The 19,896-nt window shown below is 40.2% G+C and overlaps 1 pseudogene; it reads right to left on the bottom strand.

Annotated features, from left to right (window-relative positions):
• Window positions 1–2,361, bottom strand: LOC113506866 (annotated as a pseudogene).
• Window positions 2,362–19,896: the final 17,535 nt, after the last annotated feature.

Below are 19,896 nucleotides of genomic sequence, written 5' to 3' on the forward strand. Positions count from 1 at the left end.
GATAAACAATGAAAAGAGTAAAGGAGAAAGAATACCGCCTTGGGGTACGTCAGAAGTCAGGTCACCCCATTTAGAGGTCAATTCGGCATCCCGAACATATGAGGAGAACCAATCCAGGACCCTGGATGACATCATGAGGTGGTCAAGGGTAGAAAGAAGGATGTCATGACTGACGGTATTAAAGGCATTCGAGAAGTCCACCAAGACAACAACGGTGACCTCGGTATTCTCCATACCCGCCCTAATATCGCCAGTCACTTTAAGGAGCGCCGATGTAGTACTGCAGCTAGGCCTAAATTCCGACTGCAGGGGATTCAATAGGTTATTTTCAGCGACATACCTGTACAGCTGTCGATGAACACAAGCCTTAAGGACTTTGGACGAAAAGGGGAGAATGGAAATAGGTCGGAAGTAATTAGGGAGAGAGGGATTCTGGATTTTCGGCAAGGGAATGACGTGTGCAGTCCCCATTGGGAAGGAAACAGACCGGTGTCGAGGGAGAAATACATGATGTGGGAGATAGGAGGAAGGAGATATTCCAGGATGGTGGTAATCATGCGGCTGACGCCGTCGGCCCCCACAGCGTTGGACTTTAGAGATAGGATAACCTTCTTGATGTCATCCAAGGAAATGGGTGCGAAACAGAAACGTGGGATATCGGGCCGAGGTAATTCAGACAAACGACTTAAGGTGTGCGACTTGGCCCGGAGAGACAATGGTGAAGAGGTGGTGAAATGATCATTCATGTCATCCAAGCTAACCGCACACTGTAGGTCTAGACTCCTCGACCTGCCGATACCTAGCGTTCTGAGGAACTTCCAGACATCAGCAGGGGAGGAAGAAGTTATATTGGAGAGAATTTGTCGGCGTTTAGCGTTGCGTATCATCTGGTTACACCTATTTCTTGCAGCTTTGAAGGCGCTCCAGTGCTCGTCGCAGCGTTCCCTCCTAAATCTTCGAAAAGCCCTGTCCCGACGTCTCATGGCTATACGAACTCCAGGAGTTATCCAGAGGGCAGGTGGGCGCTTCAATTTTACCTTGCGGATAGGCGGATAGGCGCATGAGTGCCGTATAAATTAATTATATGTTGATTAAGAATTTCAACCTTCTCAGATACGGTAGCGGCTTGTTTGAGTCCTTCCCAGTTGACATTCGAGGCGTCTCTACGCAGATTCTCTACGTCCATACGTCAAAAGGAACGCAAGTGCAAAACTTTAGGACTTGGTTTGGGAGGTTTGAGGATATAAGAGAGATAGATAAGGTTGTGATGGGAGAAACCAGGAGCAGGATACTGACCAAAAGATGAAACAAGAAGTGGGGAGGATGTAAGGATCAGGTCGAGCCAGGTGTCATGCCCGTCGGAATTGTGGTGAGTAGCTTGTAGGGGAAGAACATGAAGACTGACGGAGCGAGTAAGATCGAGGAGTTTGCGGGAACGAGAGGAACTGTGGGATAGGAGATCGGTACTGAAGTCGCCCATGATAACAATATGTTGATATTCAGACCCTAAAGATTCCAGTACCGGCTCGATACTGGAGAAGTAGTCAACACAGGGGGGGCAGTATATGACACCTAGAACAATTTTAGCACAATTGACACATGCTTCGATGAAAATAAATTCAGCGGTGGTAGAGTTTGCAGGGGAGGAAACAAGAATTTTGTGGGAGAGGCCGCTTTTGAGGTAGATGGCTACACCACCGCCCCTTTTTCCAACGCGATCATTCCTAATTAGAATAAAGCCGGGAAGAGGATAAGTGGTAGAAGGAAGGTGATGCTTGAGCCAAGTCTCCGAAATCAGGACGGCATGAACGTCAGCATCAACGAAGGTATCAAATAAGTCACTGTAATGACTAGGGACACTCTGAACATTGATGTGACATATATTTTAAAATATCCGGGACTGGGGTACAAACGATTGTCGCACCAAGGCACCCAGAGTTCCCGCTGTAGAACTGTAACTGTCGTTTAACGAAGAGTCAGCTGAGTGGAAAGAGTCATCGTCGCTTGACATAGATACAATAAATAAATATTATATTATAGATAAATCTTAACAAGAGTAAAAGGTAAAATGTTAATTTAAAATAACAAAAACTAAACGTATCTCTGCACCACCCGCCAGCGAACATAATATAATAAAGCAGAGGACGGAGAGAAAAAGGAAAAGATAATGCAAGAAAACTCATATTTTAAATTATAAAATTGTCCTAAAATGGGAAGAGCTTAAAATAAAATAAAAAACTATAAGTAAATAACATTTAAGAACGAAACGTTTGAACATTGAATACGAAACAAAACGTCGGAAACGTCAAAATGACGTTTTGTTGAAAATTGACAATTTGACAGAAAGAAATAAATGTTAAAGTGAAGAAGGTACTTAAAATAAACGTTTACAATAAAGTGGTTTAATGTAATACACTTCTCATCAAAAAAATCGAAACACCTTCCAGTTTATGATTTGATAAGGATTATCAGAAAAATGTGTATATTTAGGAATAAATGTAAACTGTCATTTAATAGTGAGTAGTATGAGGTTTTTAAATCCTAATGTTAATGTTCTAAATTCAAATTAAGTCTTCATAGGTTTTGTATTTTGTAAAATGAGTAATTTTTACCCTGTATGGAATATGAAGGAAATGGGTAAAACAACACGCATAAATGAAAAAAAAAGAAACGTAACGTAATGTAAGAAACGTTTTTCTAATAACTTGTATTCCCTCCGCGAGCTCTTATTACTGCTTCCATACGGTTCTTCATCGATCGGATGAGAGTCACGATCACATGTTGTGGTATATTATCCCATTCCTCTTGGATTGCATTTTGCAGCTGGCTAAGTGTTTCTGGGGCTGGATCTCTTGCTCGAATTCGTCTCTTTAATTAATCTCATAGATGTTCAATGGGATTCATGTCCGGGCTTCTTGCTGGCCATACCATAATGGAGATACCGACTTCGGTAAGATAATCTCGTACGACGCCCGCGGTGTGAGCTCTAGCATTGTCGTGCATGAATATGAGTATAAAATATGAATATAAGTCGTTGCCAATAAAATGTGCATAGGGCATCACATGAGGTTCAAGACACTGTTCGATGTACCGATGAGAGTTTAGTGCAGGCAGCCGTGGCCCAGACACTAAGGCAAGTTCTGTCTTACCGTCGGCGCTGATTCCTCCCCAAACCGTCCACGAACCGCCACCATAGCTGACCTTTTCTTCAATGCAGCATTGTGCAAAGCGTTCTCCATCTCTTCTGTAGACCTTGTTCCTTCCGTCGTTACCATACAGCATAATTTTACACTCATCAGAAAACAGTACTTTGCTCCACTGAAGGTATGACCAAGTTAGGTGCTCGCGTGCAAAGTTAAGGTGCGCTCTTCGATGGTCTGCAGTTAATTTCGGCCCATTCGCTAGCTTATGCGGTGCCAATCCGCGTTCCTTCAACCTTCTTCTCATTATAGAGTCACTTACAGCTACTCTTCGTACAACGCGAAGCTGCTGCTGCAGTTGAAAAGCGTTAAGGCGTCGATTTCGTAAAGAAGTTGTTACAATAAATCGATCATCTCGCTCAGAAGTGACCCGATTCCTGACAGATCCTGAACGGCGCGTGAACGAACCAGTTTCCCGATAACGTTTGTAGACTCTATGAACAGATGATAAGCTTAGATGCAATCTTGCAGCCACAACACGCTGACTAAGTCCAGAATCCAGCAATGCCACCACTTGGGCGGCTTCTGCGGGCGAAGTATCCATATGTTTTAGAAGCATAGCTTTTGTTTTTGCATCATCCTCGGCAAACAAACCTCACATCTTCCTCTGGTTTGATGCATTTCATCATACCTTCTAGGATTAAGAAGTTTACCGCTGCAAATACCCATTCGCTGCAATTTTCTCTGCCCCTTACCTTAGGCACATTAACTATGTAATTTGCGGCCATCTTAAGTTTGTTGTATGCATTCCAAGAAAAAAATATTTTGGCGCCAAAGCTAGTTAATATCACTATCCTACTGCGATTTATTATTAGTGTCTCACTAACAAACTGAATACTTTTAACTTTTAACGCAATGGTAATGGATAACTATTATTCTGGGCCCATAACCTATTAAAACAATGTGCTTGTTTGACTTAAAACGAACGAACTGAATTTATTGATAGATAAACTATACTATGTACTACAAAAAGTCACTTACATTTTTAACACTAGGTGGCGCTTATACAGGGTGTAGAGGTGGATGGGGCATAAAATCATTTTTCCTACGAATTTCAATAATATTTTCATAACGAAAGTCATTATTAAGCCGTTTTCACGAAAAAAGGCAATGTAAATGAAACACTAAAAACTGCTCCCGATCAGCTGATTCGTAAAGGTACTCGTCGGTTATCGCTCTCTCGCATATCTAACCGAAAGTGACGTCGAATACATTAGCGTCAACCGTAAGAGATAGCGCAACTATTGCGCGCGCACTCGCACTTATTATCCGTGATCCTGCCTACTATTTCTTCAAAAAAAGCCGCGCGCTTTGTAGGCACCGCTAGCCGCCTTTGTAGACACCGCCAGCGCGCCGACGAACATCTACAGCGGTATCGGCAAGTGACGTACCTGTGACACTTGTAACCTCCACCCGTTTATTCCCACCTAGGTAGGTGATTAATTACAGAAAATAAAAAAACGGGTGTGTACCTTTGAAAATTTATATTATTTAAAAAAAACAGCCGGAGGCACACGATGATTTGTGGATCGTGGATTACAAATTTGTCTGTAGTCACCTCTGCAGGGATAGGTACCCCCCTGTAGTTGTGGCGAGATTCCGCCGCTGGCTGGAGATGGAAGTAGGCAGAGGTTCAGTGCTGAGCTGTACAGTGACTTCACCGTTGATGGAGATGGCGCGGACGTGCGACTGGTGTTGCCGGAAGCGGGCTCCTCAGATGACCTCGGTTCATAGGCAGGCCCGAACGCGAGGATGCTGCTGGCTCCTTAAAGCCGGATGGAAAAACCTGGAAATCACCGTTCGAGCTAATCAGAACTCGGCCTAATAAATTCCGTGCTGGAGTACCACCGTCGACAACGAGGAAGCGATACCTATCTAAATGTACCTAGTAGTATTGACGTGGCATGGCGGTACTAACCAGAACGGAGTTTACACATAAGGCAGTTTAGCAGGAAAAAATACAAACATAAAATTACGGTTATGGCCGTTGAGATATTTAAAATTTGAATACAAAATATTATTTTACTTGCAGGTAGAATGAAGCAATAATTTTATTTGAAATTACTACTTTACTTAAATAGTGTTAGCTCATTAGTTTGGTGAATTAAGCAACATAAAGCGAGTAACACAGCACAGTAACAAACGAGTGGCAAAGCAAGACAAAGGTACTGTGGCACATGGAACATAATAAGCTGCAAATAAAAAAGAAACATATAACAAACAACTACATGATCAAGATGGGTGAATTGTGTGCTATTTAAAACTTACCCTAATTCGGGATCTTCACAAAAATATTAAGTACAAGTATTAAACTTGAACACTCTCAGCTTATACTTTTTTTTTTTTTAATAAATTTGAATTTAACAGCCGTGACTGCTAGGACGCTTGACAGGACGGAAAGTGGTCAGAGGTGACACGCTCGCATCAGCCTAGGAGCGACTGGCCAGTATGTCCCCCCGCGGCACCGCCCTCGCGCCGTCGCATCTCCCTCAATCGAAATCATTCTTGGTTCGTTCGGTACATTCGGCGCGTTCCAAAACACGCGTAAACAAAGAACAATGCATTCATTTTGATATTTTTATTTTATTTTTATTAATTAAGTTTTGCTCAGTTATAATTGATTTTATTTATTCTAATTATTATTATATTTTTTACTATGTTTCCTTGTATGTATTAGTTAGAATTTAAGTCTGTAAATATACCTACCGCTACTAATTATAATATGAACAATATGTAAGTATTTTGATAGTAACTGTCGTGAGAATGATTCATTATTAAATGATGTAACGGTTTACTCACGCGTATTTATCGGGGAAGCCCGACTAGTTTCGGACCCAACCGGAGTCCTTAATCATGAGCAGACGCGGCGGGATCGCGAGTCGAACTGACGTCAGCGGCCGCGCATCTTGCTGCGTAGCGCCTCGCTCGCGCCGTGAGCGGCGGAGGGGTCGGCGACGCCGGTGTCGCGGGTGGGGGGTCCGCCGTCATCATCGTCATCATCCGTGCTCCCGTACCGGCTGAGTCGGTGCATACCGTGCTGACCGCGTCGCACTCCAGACTTAGCGTGGTTTGAAATGGCGCAGCATTCAGTGCTGGTTTCCACGCTGGTGGCAGTGTCCATCCACAATCTCTGTTAAAATTTGGGTGACGGCTGATTTCTATAGCCTCCCGTACTTTCCGCGGCACGAAGTATTCTTCCCTCGCTAGTACGGAGGCTTTGTCGAATCTTATGTAGTGAGCCGTCCCCGCATTACAGACATGTTCAGCCACTGCCGACTTCTCGGTGTCCATGGTCTTCATGCTGCGTATGTGTTCGCCAAGTCTGGTGGCTACATTGCGCCGGGTTTCCCCAATGTAGCTCAGGCCGCAGTCGCACGGTATTTTGTATACTCCTGGAACGCTTAAAGGATCCTTGTCCTTGGGAGTGCGGACCATCTGTCGCAGTTGTCCTGGCGGTCGATAGATCGTCTTGATCCTATATCTTCGGCGTTACAAGCGACCTATCTTGTCAGTGACTCCTTGTACGTATGGCAAGTACGCAGGAGTGCGTTGAGCCTCCGCCGGACGCTTGCGAACTTCGCCCGCAATTTTTTTTTTTTCTTTTATAAATAAATGCGGACAACATCACATACATTGATCTGAACCCAAAGTAAGTTGCTAGAGCACTTGTGTTATGGAATTCAGATACAACGAACGTACCACAAACACCCAGACCCGAGACAATGTAGAAATAAGAATTTTTACATTGACCCGACCGGGGATCGAACCCGGGACCTCAGAGCTAGCGACACCTTGAAACCGGTGCGTACGTCACTCGACCACGGAGGAGAAGAAGACGTCTGCACTGGCGCCACTGATAACCGTTGCGCTCTAATACATCACGCACATGCCTAATTTCCGCATCAACGTATTTGTGGTCGCATAGAGCAAGTGCTCGGTTCAGCAGCGTACGAGGCACCGAAGATAGGTGTGAGTGGTGGTGATGAGAGTCGGCTCGTAGGTACCGGTCTGTGTGCGTCAGTTTCCGGTAGACGGTGTGAGTGACGCGTCCGTTCGGCTCTCGGATGACCAGCACATCCAGGAACGGTAACTTCCCTTCATAGTGACCTCTATCTTCGCATGCACTTGGTTAAAGTGTGACGTCAGGTCCTTCAATGCGTCCCGGGTGACGACAGCAAAAACGTCATCAACATATCGCCACCAGTATCGCGGTTTAGCACTGACGGACTCCAGTGCTTTTTCTTCGAACCACTCCATAAAAATGTTTGCTACAACGGGCGCGAGAGGCGAGCCCATGGCCACTCCATCAATTTGGAGATAAAAGTCCCCACGCCACAGAAAATATCCACTTTTCAAACAGAAAGTGATGCTCTCAACATAGCCAGTAGGTATTGTAGATCCGCCTAAAAGGGTAGTTATTATTTGAATGACTTCATCTACTGTTACATTGGTAAACAGCGACGTAATGTCGAAGCTAACCATTATTTCTGTGTTCTGCAGCTGTATACCATTCAGTAACTCAACAAAATGACGGGAGTCTCTCACCTAGCTGCTCGTTATGCCCGTGTATGGCTGTAACAGTGTAGCCAAGTGACGCGACAGTTTATAGGTCGGTGCGTCTATTTGGCTAACTATAGGTCGTAGGGGCCAATTAGTTTTATGAATTTTTGGCAAACCATAAATTTTCGGTGATGTCGGATTTTGTGGACGTAGTTGGGCTACCAGCTCCTTGTCAACTACACTATAGACATGTTACAATGTTGCGATGTGCGCTGTGAAAGCTTCAGGTTCTCACGGTCGCGGGCGACGGGCGCGGCTTAGTGTGATAAGGGGTTGTTCAGGATTGTGTAAGTTATAGTAATTATGATGTATATTGGTGTGATTGTGATAATTGTCGTTATCTTGTTATTAGTGATAAGGATGTAGTATTAATATTTTTATTAATAAACTAGCTGTTGCCCGCGACTTCGTCCCCGTGGGTAGAAGATATAAGTTATGATTTAGGTGTACCGGCCCGGTTTTTTTTCACATTTTCCATTGTATCTTAGCTCCTATTAGATAGCCTAAAGCCTTCCTCGATGAATGGTCTATTCAACACAAAAATATTTTTTCAATTTGGACCAGTAGTTCCTGAGATTAGCGCGTTCAAACAAACAAACAAACAAACTCTTCAGCTTTATATATTAGTATAGAGTATAGATAGGAGCAGTGAAGGGATTTACATTTATTCAGTTTGTGATTTTCATATTGTTAGGCGGTCTTTCAATAAAATGGAGTGTGATAAGGAAGTTTTGTCACGTGATTCTCAAACCGAAAACAGTGGAGGGAAACAATAAGAGAAGAACAAGAAGAAACAATAACTTTTTCCTTTGTGTAGGCATAGTGGACACAAGTGAAAATAATTCGCTACTTTAAATATTTAATTTTTAATAGTAAAGTTGACTATTTACATGAATTTATGTTAGTATTGAGTGTCTAGCCACCCTTCGCTCACCATTTAACATTGTCCTTGTGTTACATACAAGTTTTGATCGACACCAATAAGTCACTGAACTTTGACCCCAGTAAAATCCGACAATCATGAACCCCAACTACACACTTGGTGACCTGGAACAGCTGTTTACGAGCCGGATGCACCAGTATGAAGAGAAGTTACAGCGTGCCACATCTAGCTCCAACTCCACGCATCCAGATCTTGGTTCATTGGCCGTCGAGTTCGCAGAGTTTAAATCCTTTGTGTGGCAGGCACTGAACACAATGAAGATGCAGCTGGATGCTTTAAACTCTGCTGTGGATCGTCACGAGACTGCTATGGGCCGCAAGGTTCTTCTGCTGCATGGTGTCCCTGAGAAACCCTCAGAAAAGTTGCCGGAAGCGGTCCTTGGGATACTGAAGACGCGTCTTGAGCTATCTGAGGCAAGCACAAATAACAGCATTCACGTCTGTCATCGGCTGGGAACTTCACAGCAGAAGGTCAGACCCATCTTAGTGCGGTTCTTCACCATGGAGCATCGGCAACTCGTATGGGACAACAAAAAACTGCTGAAGGGTTCCGGTATTACAGTTTCCGAATTCCTGACCCGTACTCGTCATGTGGCATTTATGGCAGCCCGCAAGCACTTCGGGATCAACAATTGCTGGACCATCGAGGGCAAGATTGTTGTTGTTTCCCCGGACATGTCTCGGCACAAGTTGGAGACTATGGACGAACTCCGACGGCTAACAGCGCGTTTCCCGATGAGTGCAGGTGATGATTCTGTTCCATCGGAGCAGCTCGGTTCGCCGAAGGAGCCAGACGCCCCTACCAAGGGTTTAAGGAAGGCGAGGCGGCGTAATTGACTGGATTTTTGGCTAATCTCTACTCGTATTTTTGCAAAACTTCAAGTATGTATCTATTATTCTATTCTTATCTAACCGCTTTTGCTATCTACCAACATTGTATTACTTTTCACCTTCTATTTTTCTAATTCTCAAGTAGGTACGACAAACATTTATATCCTAACCTCACTCTGTATCTGTCACTCGCACTCCTGTCATAATAATTCTTACTGTCACTAATCCGTTTGACGTTTCTGTGCGTTTAGTTTTTATTTTATTTTTTACATGGCATGTTGGCGATTGCATGGACTTTTGTGCGTTTTGTTTCGGTAATTGTAAATAGTTTTAACAATTCACGCTTTTGTTTTTAAATAGTTGTGAATTCGCACTTACTGTTTAGTTGCTATTTTCTGAGCTTATCTATACAAAACAACTTATACACTAATGCAAAGTGCTAATTTTATGCCTCATTTTGTTTTTTTTTTTAATTTAGATTTTTGTGAGTTTAGGGTGGCTGGCAGTCTTTAGTTTAAGCGACGCTAATTACTGACAGTTGCTCGCTTATTTTTGTTTACCTTTTGTGTTTGTTTTTAAAGTATTTTTTTTTGTTATTATTAATACTGTTTTTAATTTGACATGGTGGATGCATCCTCTAATTTTGATGACAGTTTCGTCTCTTGCTCTTTCTTAGATAGTTATGTCAGCGCGGACAGTGATTCCCCTTCTGTCACTTTACGCGACAGAATCGTCTCTGCATTTTCCAATACTCCTAATAACCTCCACCTAGTCCACATTAATGCCCAGAGTGTTCCTGGTCACTACAATGACCTTCTAGCGTCTATTAGTAGTGATGTTGTCGATGCGCTGTTGATTTCGGAGTCCTTCCTGAAACCCTCCCTCCTCTCTACCCAATATCCTCTCCCCGGCTTTGTGCTAATCCGCAACGACCGGACTGGCAAGGGCGGTGGTGGTGTGGCTATCTATCTTCGTGCTGAGATACCCTTTAGAGTTATATTTTCATCTCCCAATTTATATTCTGAATCTGCCGAGTATCTCTTCATCGAGATTATAGTCCGCCACACCAAAATTCTGTTAGTCGTAGTATACTGCCCTAATCTGCATATTAATTATTTCGAATCTCTGGAATCCCATCTGCACAATTACTGTCCCCTATATGACCACATTGTCATAATGGGCGACTTTAATACCTACCTCTTAAAACATGACAATCGTTCACGCAAGTTAACATCTCTTTTGTCTTCCTTTAATCTGACCGTCCTACCTTCTTCTCCTACTCACTTTTCTCCCAACTGCACCCCTTCTCTACTTGACCTAATGATAGTTTCTTCCCCGAACAATGTTTCCGCCCATGGTCAATTCACTGCTCCCTTTTCCTACCACGACCTCGTATATATATCATATCGTATCCGCCGTCCTAGAATCAAACCTCAATATTTGCAGCTACATAATTTCCGTACCATGGATCTCGAGGCGTTAAGGTACGATGCTGTGGCGGTTGACTGGTCGTCCTTATTCTCTGCGGAGTCCATCGACAGCGCAGTGTCTATCTTTAATTCTCGGATGGTAGAATTATTCGACAAGCATGCTCCGAAGCGAAGAGTCAAGGTTAGACACGACCCTGCTCCCTGGGTTACTTCATCAATCAAGGAGATCATGATCAGTAGGGACAGGGCCAAGGGTAGGTACAAGCGAAGGCCATCCGACTCCAACTTGGCTTTTTACAAACTTTTAAGAAACCGTTGCAATCGTCTGTGTCAGGATGCAAAGAGGCGCTACTTCCACGAATCTCTTGAAAAACTTAGTCCTTCCGACACTTGGAAATTCCTCAAGTCAGTCGGTATTGGTAAACCTCCTAAAGTTGACATTCGCAAAGACGTGGAACTTGATGACCTCAATCGCCATTTCGCCTTGTCTCCTACTACTCTGGGGTCAACTGAAAAGTCCTCCACTCTGCTGGAGCTGTCTCGTTCACCAATACCGAGCTGTCCCCATTTCAATCTTAACACTGTCTCCTTCTCGGATGTAAAAACATCTGTCCTTGCTATATCTTCTTCTGGTGTCGGCTTTGACAATATGTGCGCTACTACTGTCTCCCAATTTAGACCAATCTCAATTCTTCCTTTCCTATCCAAAGCCCTCGAGCACATTGTACATCACCAAGTATCTGCCTTTTTAACTCATAACTCTCTTCTTTCTCCTTTCCAATCTGGTTTCCGCCCGGGCCACAGTACCGTCACTGCCCTGATTAATGTCACTGATGACATTCGCCTTGCTATGGAGAACAAGTGCCTGACAGTACTTGTTCTCCTCGACTTCAGTAGCGTATTTAATTCAGTGGACTATGATGTACTCTTGGGTTTACTACAATCTCTCAACTTTTCTTCCTCTTCCGTAGATTGGTTCTCCTCCTATCTTCGGAGCCGTTCGCAGTGCATTCGCCATGACGATTCTTTTTCTGATTGGTGTGATCTCGTTGCAGGGGTGCCCCAGGGTGGCGTCCTCTCTCCTCTATTATTTTCTATCTTCATTAACTCTTGCACACGTGCAATTACTTCCAACTTCCATCTTTACGCAGACGATTTGCAAGTGTATCGGCATTTTGCACTAGCTGATGCTGATGCTGCTATATCTGCCATAAACCTTGACTTAGTTCGCATTAGTTCATGGGCGAAGTCCTTCGGACTACGACTGAACCCAGATAAGACTCAGGCATTAATCATCGGCAGTCGACATCAGCGTAGTTTACTCGACGCCCATTGCATCCCGATTTTATACCTCGACGATATAGTTATCCCATACTCCGACACAGCCAAAGACCTAGGCGTTATAATCGACTCGAACCTTTCATGGCGATCTCATATTAACGAGGTTAGCCGCAAAGTGTATCACTCCTTCCACTCGCTTAAGAGCCTCCAGTTTTTCCTTCCGTTGAAATGTAAAATTTCGCTGGCTCAAGCCCTGATTCAGCCGATTATTGATTACGCTGATGCCTGCTTTTTAGACGCTACTGAGGAGCTATTAAACAAGCTTGAGCGCTTGCAAAACCTGTGCATACGTTTTGTTTTCGGGCTACGTAAGTACGACCACGTCTCCAACTTTCGCAAGGATCTCAAGTGGCTTCCTATCCGCCTTCGCCGGAACACTCGGATATTATGTCTCCTTTTTAACATCCTTCATAATCCACATTACCCATCGTATCTACGAGAGCGTTTCTCATACGTCAAGCCTCGCGACGCTCCGTGCCGATCCCACCTCAAAACCCTCCACAAGTTCCATCCCCACAGCAAGGACTTCTACTCCTACTCCTTCACCGTGCACGCGTGCCGTTCAAAGTAAATTTAATATGAGTAAATTGCATCATCGCATTACATTTCAGCGGAATAAACCGTGAGAAAGTGAATAATGCTTGTACAGCAATTGCTGCATAGAATGGTGGGATATAACATCTCTCCCTTTTAAACGAAGCATTATCCTTGAGATAAGCGAAGTTAATTAAAAGATTCGTACATATTTGAATAATATGATTGAAATATTGAAAAATAAGAAATTAGTAAACAATGTAAATAAAATGTGTGTATAAAACACAACTAAAACATCAAGTCATCAGTCAATATAAAAGTATGCTAAATAAGTAACATAAAATGATTAAAATAAGGAAATTATTAACTAATAATTATTTAAGTTCCTATTAGATGGGAACTTACGAGTATGTATAACAGCTGTTGTTTGATAGGGCTCTATGGCCTCCACAGATTCAGGAGAAGACACTTCTGTCATTTCAATTGAATTTGAAAACTTAGATTTAGTTTCTGTATTGTTATAGCAATGATTAAATATTTGAACACAGCATCCTGAACGAGAAGTACTCTTAAAATAATTATAGACTTTATAAAATATGTAGATAAATAGCGATACAATCAGAATATAAGTAAATGTAGAATAGTAAGTTCCGCATTTAATAAAATGCGATTTTTTCTCTGAATTATTTAGTTGGCTTTCTAAATTATCCATTTCACGACTTGCGTGTTTTAATGAGTCTAAGTTAATATTACTTAAGTGGATTGGTTCTAATGATAACAAGCTTTTATTAAATACGTCCTTTTTACAACAATCGTCAGCTGTTATATCAAAGCTTATATCTAGAGGCGACTTCGCCATAAAAGAATAAGACATAGTTGGATTTAATTGAATAGTTTTAGAATAACCAATACAATTCGCCGACAGTTTGACAATACTTGTACCTATTAGAGAATAATCATTAATGTCGTCATTACATCTTATAGTTAATTTCGTTGACCTTAACTGTACATAAATCTATCGATTATTTTGTAGCTTTTGCCAAATATCGATTTCGCCATATAATATTTTTGAGTTACAGTCTGGAGGCATCGAAAGCGTGACCTCGGTCAGTAACTTGGATTCGCAATTTGGGTTACTTAATGTTGAATATACAGTAGTTAATTCGCAAATAGAATAGTTATGATTAATTTGTTTACATTTATCAAGAGTGTCCAGCATAACGTAATGTAACCTGTCGTCACTTAAAGCGATATAAGTATTAGTAGGAATAATTAACGCAAACGTCTTTGATAAATCGTCATGAGGAATAGGTAGAGGTAGGATTTTATAAACAATGAATTTATCAGGAGTAACTAATGGAATTTGCAACACAAATACAATTTTGTTATTAAAATAGTAAGAACTAAGTTTAGAAACGTCAATTAGTGAATGAATGTTTTCTATGCTTAACGCGATTGGGAAGTCTTGTCGCTTATTAATATAATTATTATATTTAGACTAGCTGTTGCCCGCGACTTCATCCGCGTGGTTAGAAGATATAAGTTATAATTTAAGCTGTTGCCCGCGACTTCGTCTGCGTGGTTAGAAGATATAAGTTATGACTTTTTCTTCGCTCCTATTGGTCGCAGCGTGATGATATATAGCCTAAAACCTTCCTCGATGAATGGTCTATTCCACACAAAAATATTTTTTCAATTTGAACCAGTAGTTCCTGAGATTAGCGCGTTCAAACAAACAAACAAACTCTTCAGCTTTATATATTAGTAAGTATATACATATAGATGCCAACGATATCTTCGCTACGTTCATCGATTTTTAATTTCTCGCGCGGAGATTTTAATATTACGATAACTCATTACCTATTAACTTCTTTGGCGTAGTGCAAAAGGCAATTTTGTTCTATATTACATGCATAATATATCTAACTTATTTATTTGGATAAGGATTAATACTGTATTGTTAAAAATAGGTTCGTAAATAACCCATAATTTTACTGTATTAAGAAAACACATAAAAATGGTTATTGTGGGTTATCCTTGGAAGATAGACATATACCACCATGGACTTTTTTGTAGATCTACTAAAGAGGTACAAACCCGCCATACATTGTTTTGTTGTAACTCAAAAGGTTTTGGCAGCGTTCTCGAGGAAAGCTCTCGAATGGCTTATTTTTTTCCGACATGTTTAACTAATATCGTTGTAATATCGTCAGTTTACACAAAACCTAAACTTATTATACACTAAAACCTTCCTCAAGAATTGCTCTATCTATTGTTGAAAACCGCATAGAAATCCGTTCAGTACTTTTCTAGTTTATCGCGAACAGACAGACAGATAGACGCGGCGGGGGACTTTGTTTTATAATATGTAAGGATAAGGATAAGGATAACTCGTTAAAGAGCCTTAAAGGACTAATTACGCTAGGATGTAGTACATTAATTTTAGAAAATAAAATAGAATTTAACGTAGTATCTAGTAAGTTAGAAATAGTTAGTAAAGATCCTTCGATTATATTAAGAAGGTTATTTAGTTTAGAGGAGTAGAAAAGTATATCATCATTTTTAGTAATTTTTGAAAATATTTTATTAATGTTATTAATTTGATTATTGAGCCTAATCTCGTTTCTATTTAGATTGTCAATAGTTTTATTAAAATTATTTATAGTCGATTTAACCACATGAATATTGTCCCTCATAAGGTGGAACATTTCTGTCTCGCTCTTCTTGCAAGATTCGATAGCGGCATCATATTTTCGGGCATCGTCACCATCTAGTGTGCCGTGAGAACTTTAGGATTTCGCCTCCAAATTCTAGAGACCTTTTAGTTTTATTTGATTTTTAGCAATAATATGTGATAGTGACTCTAATTTAACGTAGTTTGACATAATTAAAATTTCAATAGGATTAGAAATATCCTTACAAGAATCTACGTCTGAAGATTGAATTTTCTTACAAAGGTCGATAGAATTGGTTAAAACTTTTTCTATGTTCTTAAGATACGGTTCAAGCGAGATAATATCTATATGGGTTACAATTTTCCAATTATCATTATAAAGGTTAATATTAGAAATAGGCTCGACATTCCGTCGCAGCGAGTCGTAAGAATAGCACGTGCTACGTTGCCGCTCCGCTCGCACCGCGCTCGAGACGGGAACATAATAGTGGTAAAATATAATAAAATAATGAAAATAACATTATTACTTACTTAACTTATAGTTTAATGTAACTCAGTAAAATGGAGTGTCAAAAATGTAAAAAAGTATTGGCTAAGAAAGGATCCCACTTTCTATGCCAAGGTCAGTGCCAAGGAACATTTCATCGAAGCTGCGTAAAAGGGCTATCTGCGAAATTGAAAGCGGGCAAAAAAAGAATATACTGCAACAACTGCGAAGAGGATGAATCAGAATCTGAGGACCAGGAAGAGAATGGACGAGAAACTGACGAGATCCTGAAAGATATCCAAAAAAATGTCCGGGCAATCCCTGGTCTTATGAAGCAGCTCGAGTCAATAAAACAAAGTATGTCTATGCTATCTGATAAGTATGATAGTCTTCTGAACGAACATGAAAGTCAAAAGACAGAATACATAAATTAGAAAAACGGTTGAACATATGAACAATAAGTGTACATATTTGGAAAAATGCAACGTGGCGCTGGAGCAACGTATGCACGATTATGAACAAACCGCACGTAAACATAACATTGAAATTGTGGGTGTGGAACAGATGCCGGAGGAAAAAGTGAAGGAAGTCGTAGAAAACATCGCAAAGATAATTGACGCCAGCTGTGAAGATATTGAGTGGGTAAGAAGAAATAAACCACGAAAACAAGGTGTTAAAAGTGCTTTAATAATTGTAGGATTTAAAACCTCCGGAACCGACTCCCGAGACGGATGGTTGTCACAACGTCGAAAACTTTCAAATGTTACGAGCGACCAAATAACCGGCGGCACCAACAACAGCAAGATATATATAAATGAAGATCTGACTAAGGACACACGGACACTGCTATGGAAAACAAAGAAAGAACTAAATAAATATTACAAATATATCTGGGTGTCTAAAGGCAAAATACTAGTCCAGAAAACTGAAGACTCCAAGTGGGTGAAATGTGACAACGATATCTGCAAACTTCTCAAAACTACATCCTAGGTATTTCACTACTTTCATTTCTTATAAAATAAACGTTTTAAGTGTTTAAAATATTATTTAAATTCACACCATTAGACAATATCGAATTAATTACGGATAATACAATTGTAACAGTTGAAACAGAAAACTTAAACATGTGGCTGTCATCCATTAAATATAAAAATGATCTTTGTATATTACACTTCAATATTAGGTCCATTAAAAAGAATTTTCATGAATTAACCGCTATATTACACAATAATTTAAAATACATAGACATACTCATAATTATGGAACCAAATATAAGCCTTTCTATGATCAATCTCTTTAAGATAAATGGGTATAACATTCACAGTGTAACCAGAACGGGGCGAACCGGGGGAGGAGTGCTAGTTTATACGCGCGAAATATTGCGGGCCAGGCTGAACGAAACCGAGTACACACGAAAAATGCAAACAGCGGAATGCGTTTCCATTGCACTCGACAATTGTGGCAGTGAACCGATATACTTAGTATGTATTTACCGACCTCCAAAAATTAATAAGAGAGATAAAGCGAAACAATTTTTAGAAGAACTACGTGAAATTTTAAGAGGAGTGCCCTTAAACAATAATTTAATAATATGTGGAGATATAAACATAAATTTGTTAAAAAATCAAGATTGGGTCATGGAATATGAAACTTTACTAGCTGAATTCGGATTAATTAAATGCATAAATAAAATAACGCGTAAGGAAATTGTGAAAGGCGTTACCGTTGAATCATGTATAGACCACATTTACATTCGAACACTAAACACAAATATTAATGCCGCGGTAATCCAGCAAAAAGTATCGGATCACTTTCTCGTGTCGGCTGCAGTGCAGTGGAAACGCGCTCCGTGTCCCGCGCTCGCGAATAGTGGTCGGGCTGGCAACGGCGCGGGCGCATCGCGCGCGACCACGCGCGCGCGGGCCCGCGCCGCGGTCAGCTGACCAACGGAGTGGGAGAACTATGCCTACCGCGCTTCGCCGCCGCGTCCTTGACAATCGATTGGTCCGTGGGCGATTATTGAACACTGATTTTAAAACATTGCTATCTATTGAATGTCCTGTTGAATTATATAATGCTTTAAAGCTACTTTTTATTAATATTTATAACGACTGCTATAAAATTGTACCTGTTAGTGTAAGCGCTAGAAATAATAAAAGTTGGGTTACCGACTATTTAAAGAAAATAATAAAAGAGAGAGATAGACTGTTTAAAGTGTGGTGTAGTGATCCAAAGAACATGATTAAAAGACTAGAATATACTAAATATAGAAACAAATGTTCTAAAACCATAAACAAATGTAGCAATGAATATGATAGACAGAGTATAATTAATTGTAATAAAAATATAAAAAAGATTTGGGATAGAATAAATATATTATTAGGAAATAGTAAACAATCACTAGATGCTACGATATTATCTAATATGAACTCGCTAGGAAATACGAAATGTATTACTGATAGATTTGCGACTACTTTTGACGAAGAAATACAACAAATTAAACATAGGTGTGACTGTAAGTGGCTAAGTAAAGATAGTTATGTGTATAAATCTGACAGAAATATGAGATGGCAACCAGTAAGTGATAACGATGTAAAGAAAATAATAAAAAATATGAACGCCAACAAATCACCTGGAAGCGATCTCATACGTATGTCAGACCTAAAAATGGTAGTTAACGAAGTAAGTCCTGTAATAGCAAAATTAATTAATTTGTCTGTCGAAAAACATAATTTTCCTAAAAGCCTAAAAGAAGCCATAATACGGCCAATTTTTTAAAAAGGCGACCATAAGGTATGTTCTAACTACAGACGATTGCAATTTTATCTAGCATTGATAAAATAATTGAAAAGTGTATTATATCGCAGCTTGGTGTCTATTTACGCAGTAACAACATAAATATATATAATATAAATATATACATAAATTCCCTGCTAATACTTTTAGTATATTTATATACTTATATACCTTTTCACAAATTTCATTAATATGCGCTCCCCATCTTAGCTTATTGTCTAACCAGAGACCCAAATATTTAATTTAGTTTTGTATTTTAAATTGAACTTGATTAACTTCTAAAGACATTGTAACATTCTTTCTTGACCTATTAAACATACATAAACTAGATTCCGACAAATGCAAACCAATGTTACCCAGCAAAGACATTAAAATTTCTAAAGAACTTTTGAAGTCATTTGTGATATTTAGTAGATTACCAGCATCTATACTTTTATAAATAACAAAGTCGTCAGCATATTGCGATAAAATAACATTTTCAATGTTTCTACCAACATCAACGGTAACAATGTTAAATAGCAAAGGCGAGAGTGGGTCCCCTTGTGCCAAGCCCCTACTTGTATGTCTGGACAGAATATTACTATCACTGTTTAACGCAATTTGACATACTCTATCAGATAAAAAATTCCATAAGTAACGATTGATTTTAGAAGGGATATAAATGTTCTGTAATGACTTAATTACTGCACTAATGTTGACATTGTTATAGGCACTATCAATGTCCAGAAAACAAGCTACTGTGGGTTTATTTAACGCAAAGCCTATTTGCACTGTTGTTACTAGCCTCGTGAGATTATCTAATGCTGAGCTATTTCTTCTGAAGCCTACCGTTGATGCTGATAGCAATTTCTTGCTTTCAATAAACCATTCTAATCTTTTACAAATTATAGTATGAAAGGTCTTACACACACAAGAAATAAGAGAGATAGGTCTAATGGAAGATAACAGATTTGGATCTCGACCTGGTTTAGGAATAGCTATTATTTTAATGACCTTCCATTGTTTAGGGACAACACCTACTTTTAAGATTAAATTAAATATATATAAGAGGAATAACTTTCCGGACTCAGGCAGGTGGTAAATCATTGAATATGAAATGTT

This window comes from Trichoplusia ni (assembly GCF_003590095.1).
Source record: "Trichoplusia ni isolate ovarian cell line Hi5 chromosome 28 unlocalized genomic scaffold, tn1 tig00003228_group27, whole genome shotgun sequence".
Taxonomy (NCBI): Eukaryota; Metazoa; Arthropoda; class Insecta; order Lepidoptera; family Noctuidae; genus Trichoplusia; species Trichoplusia ni.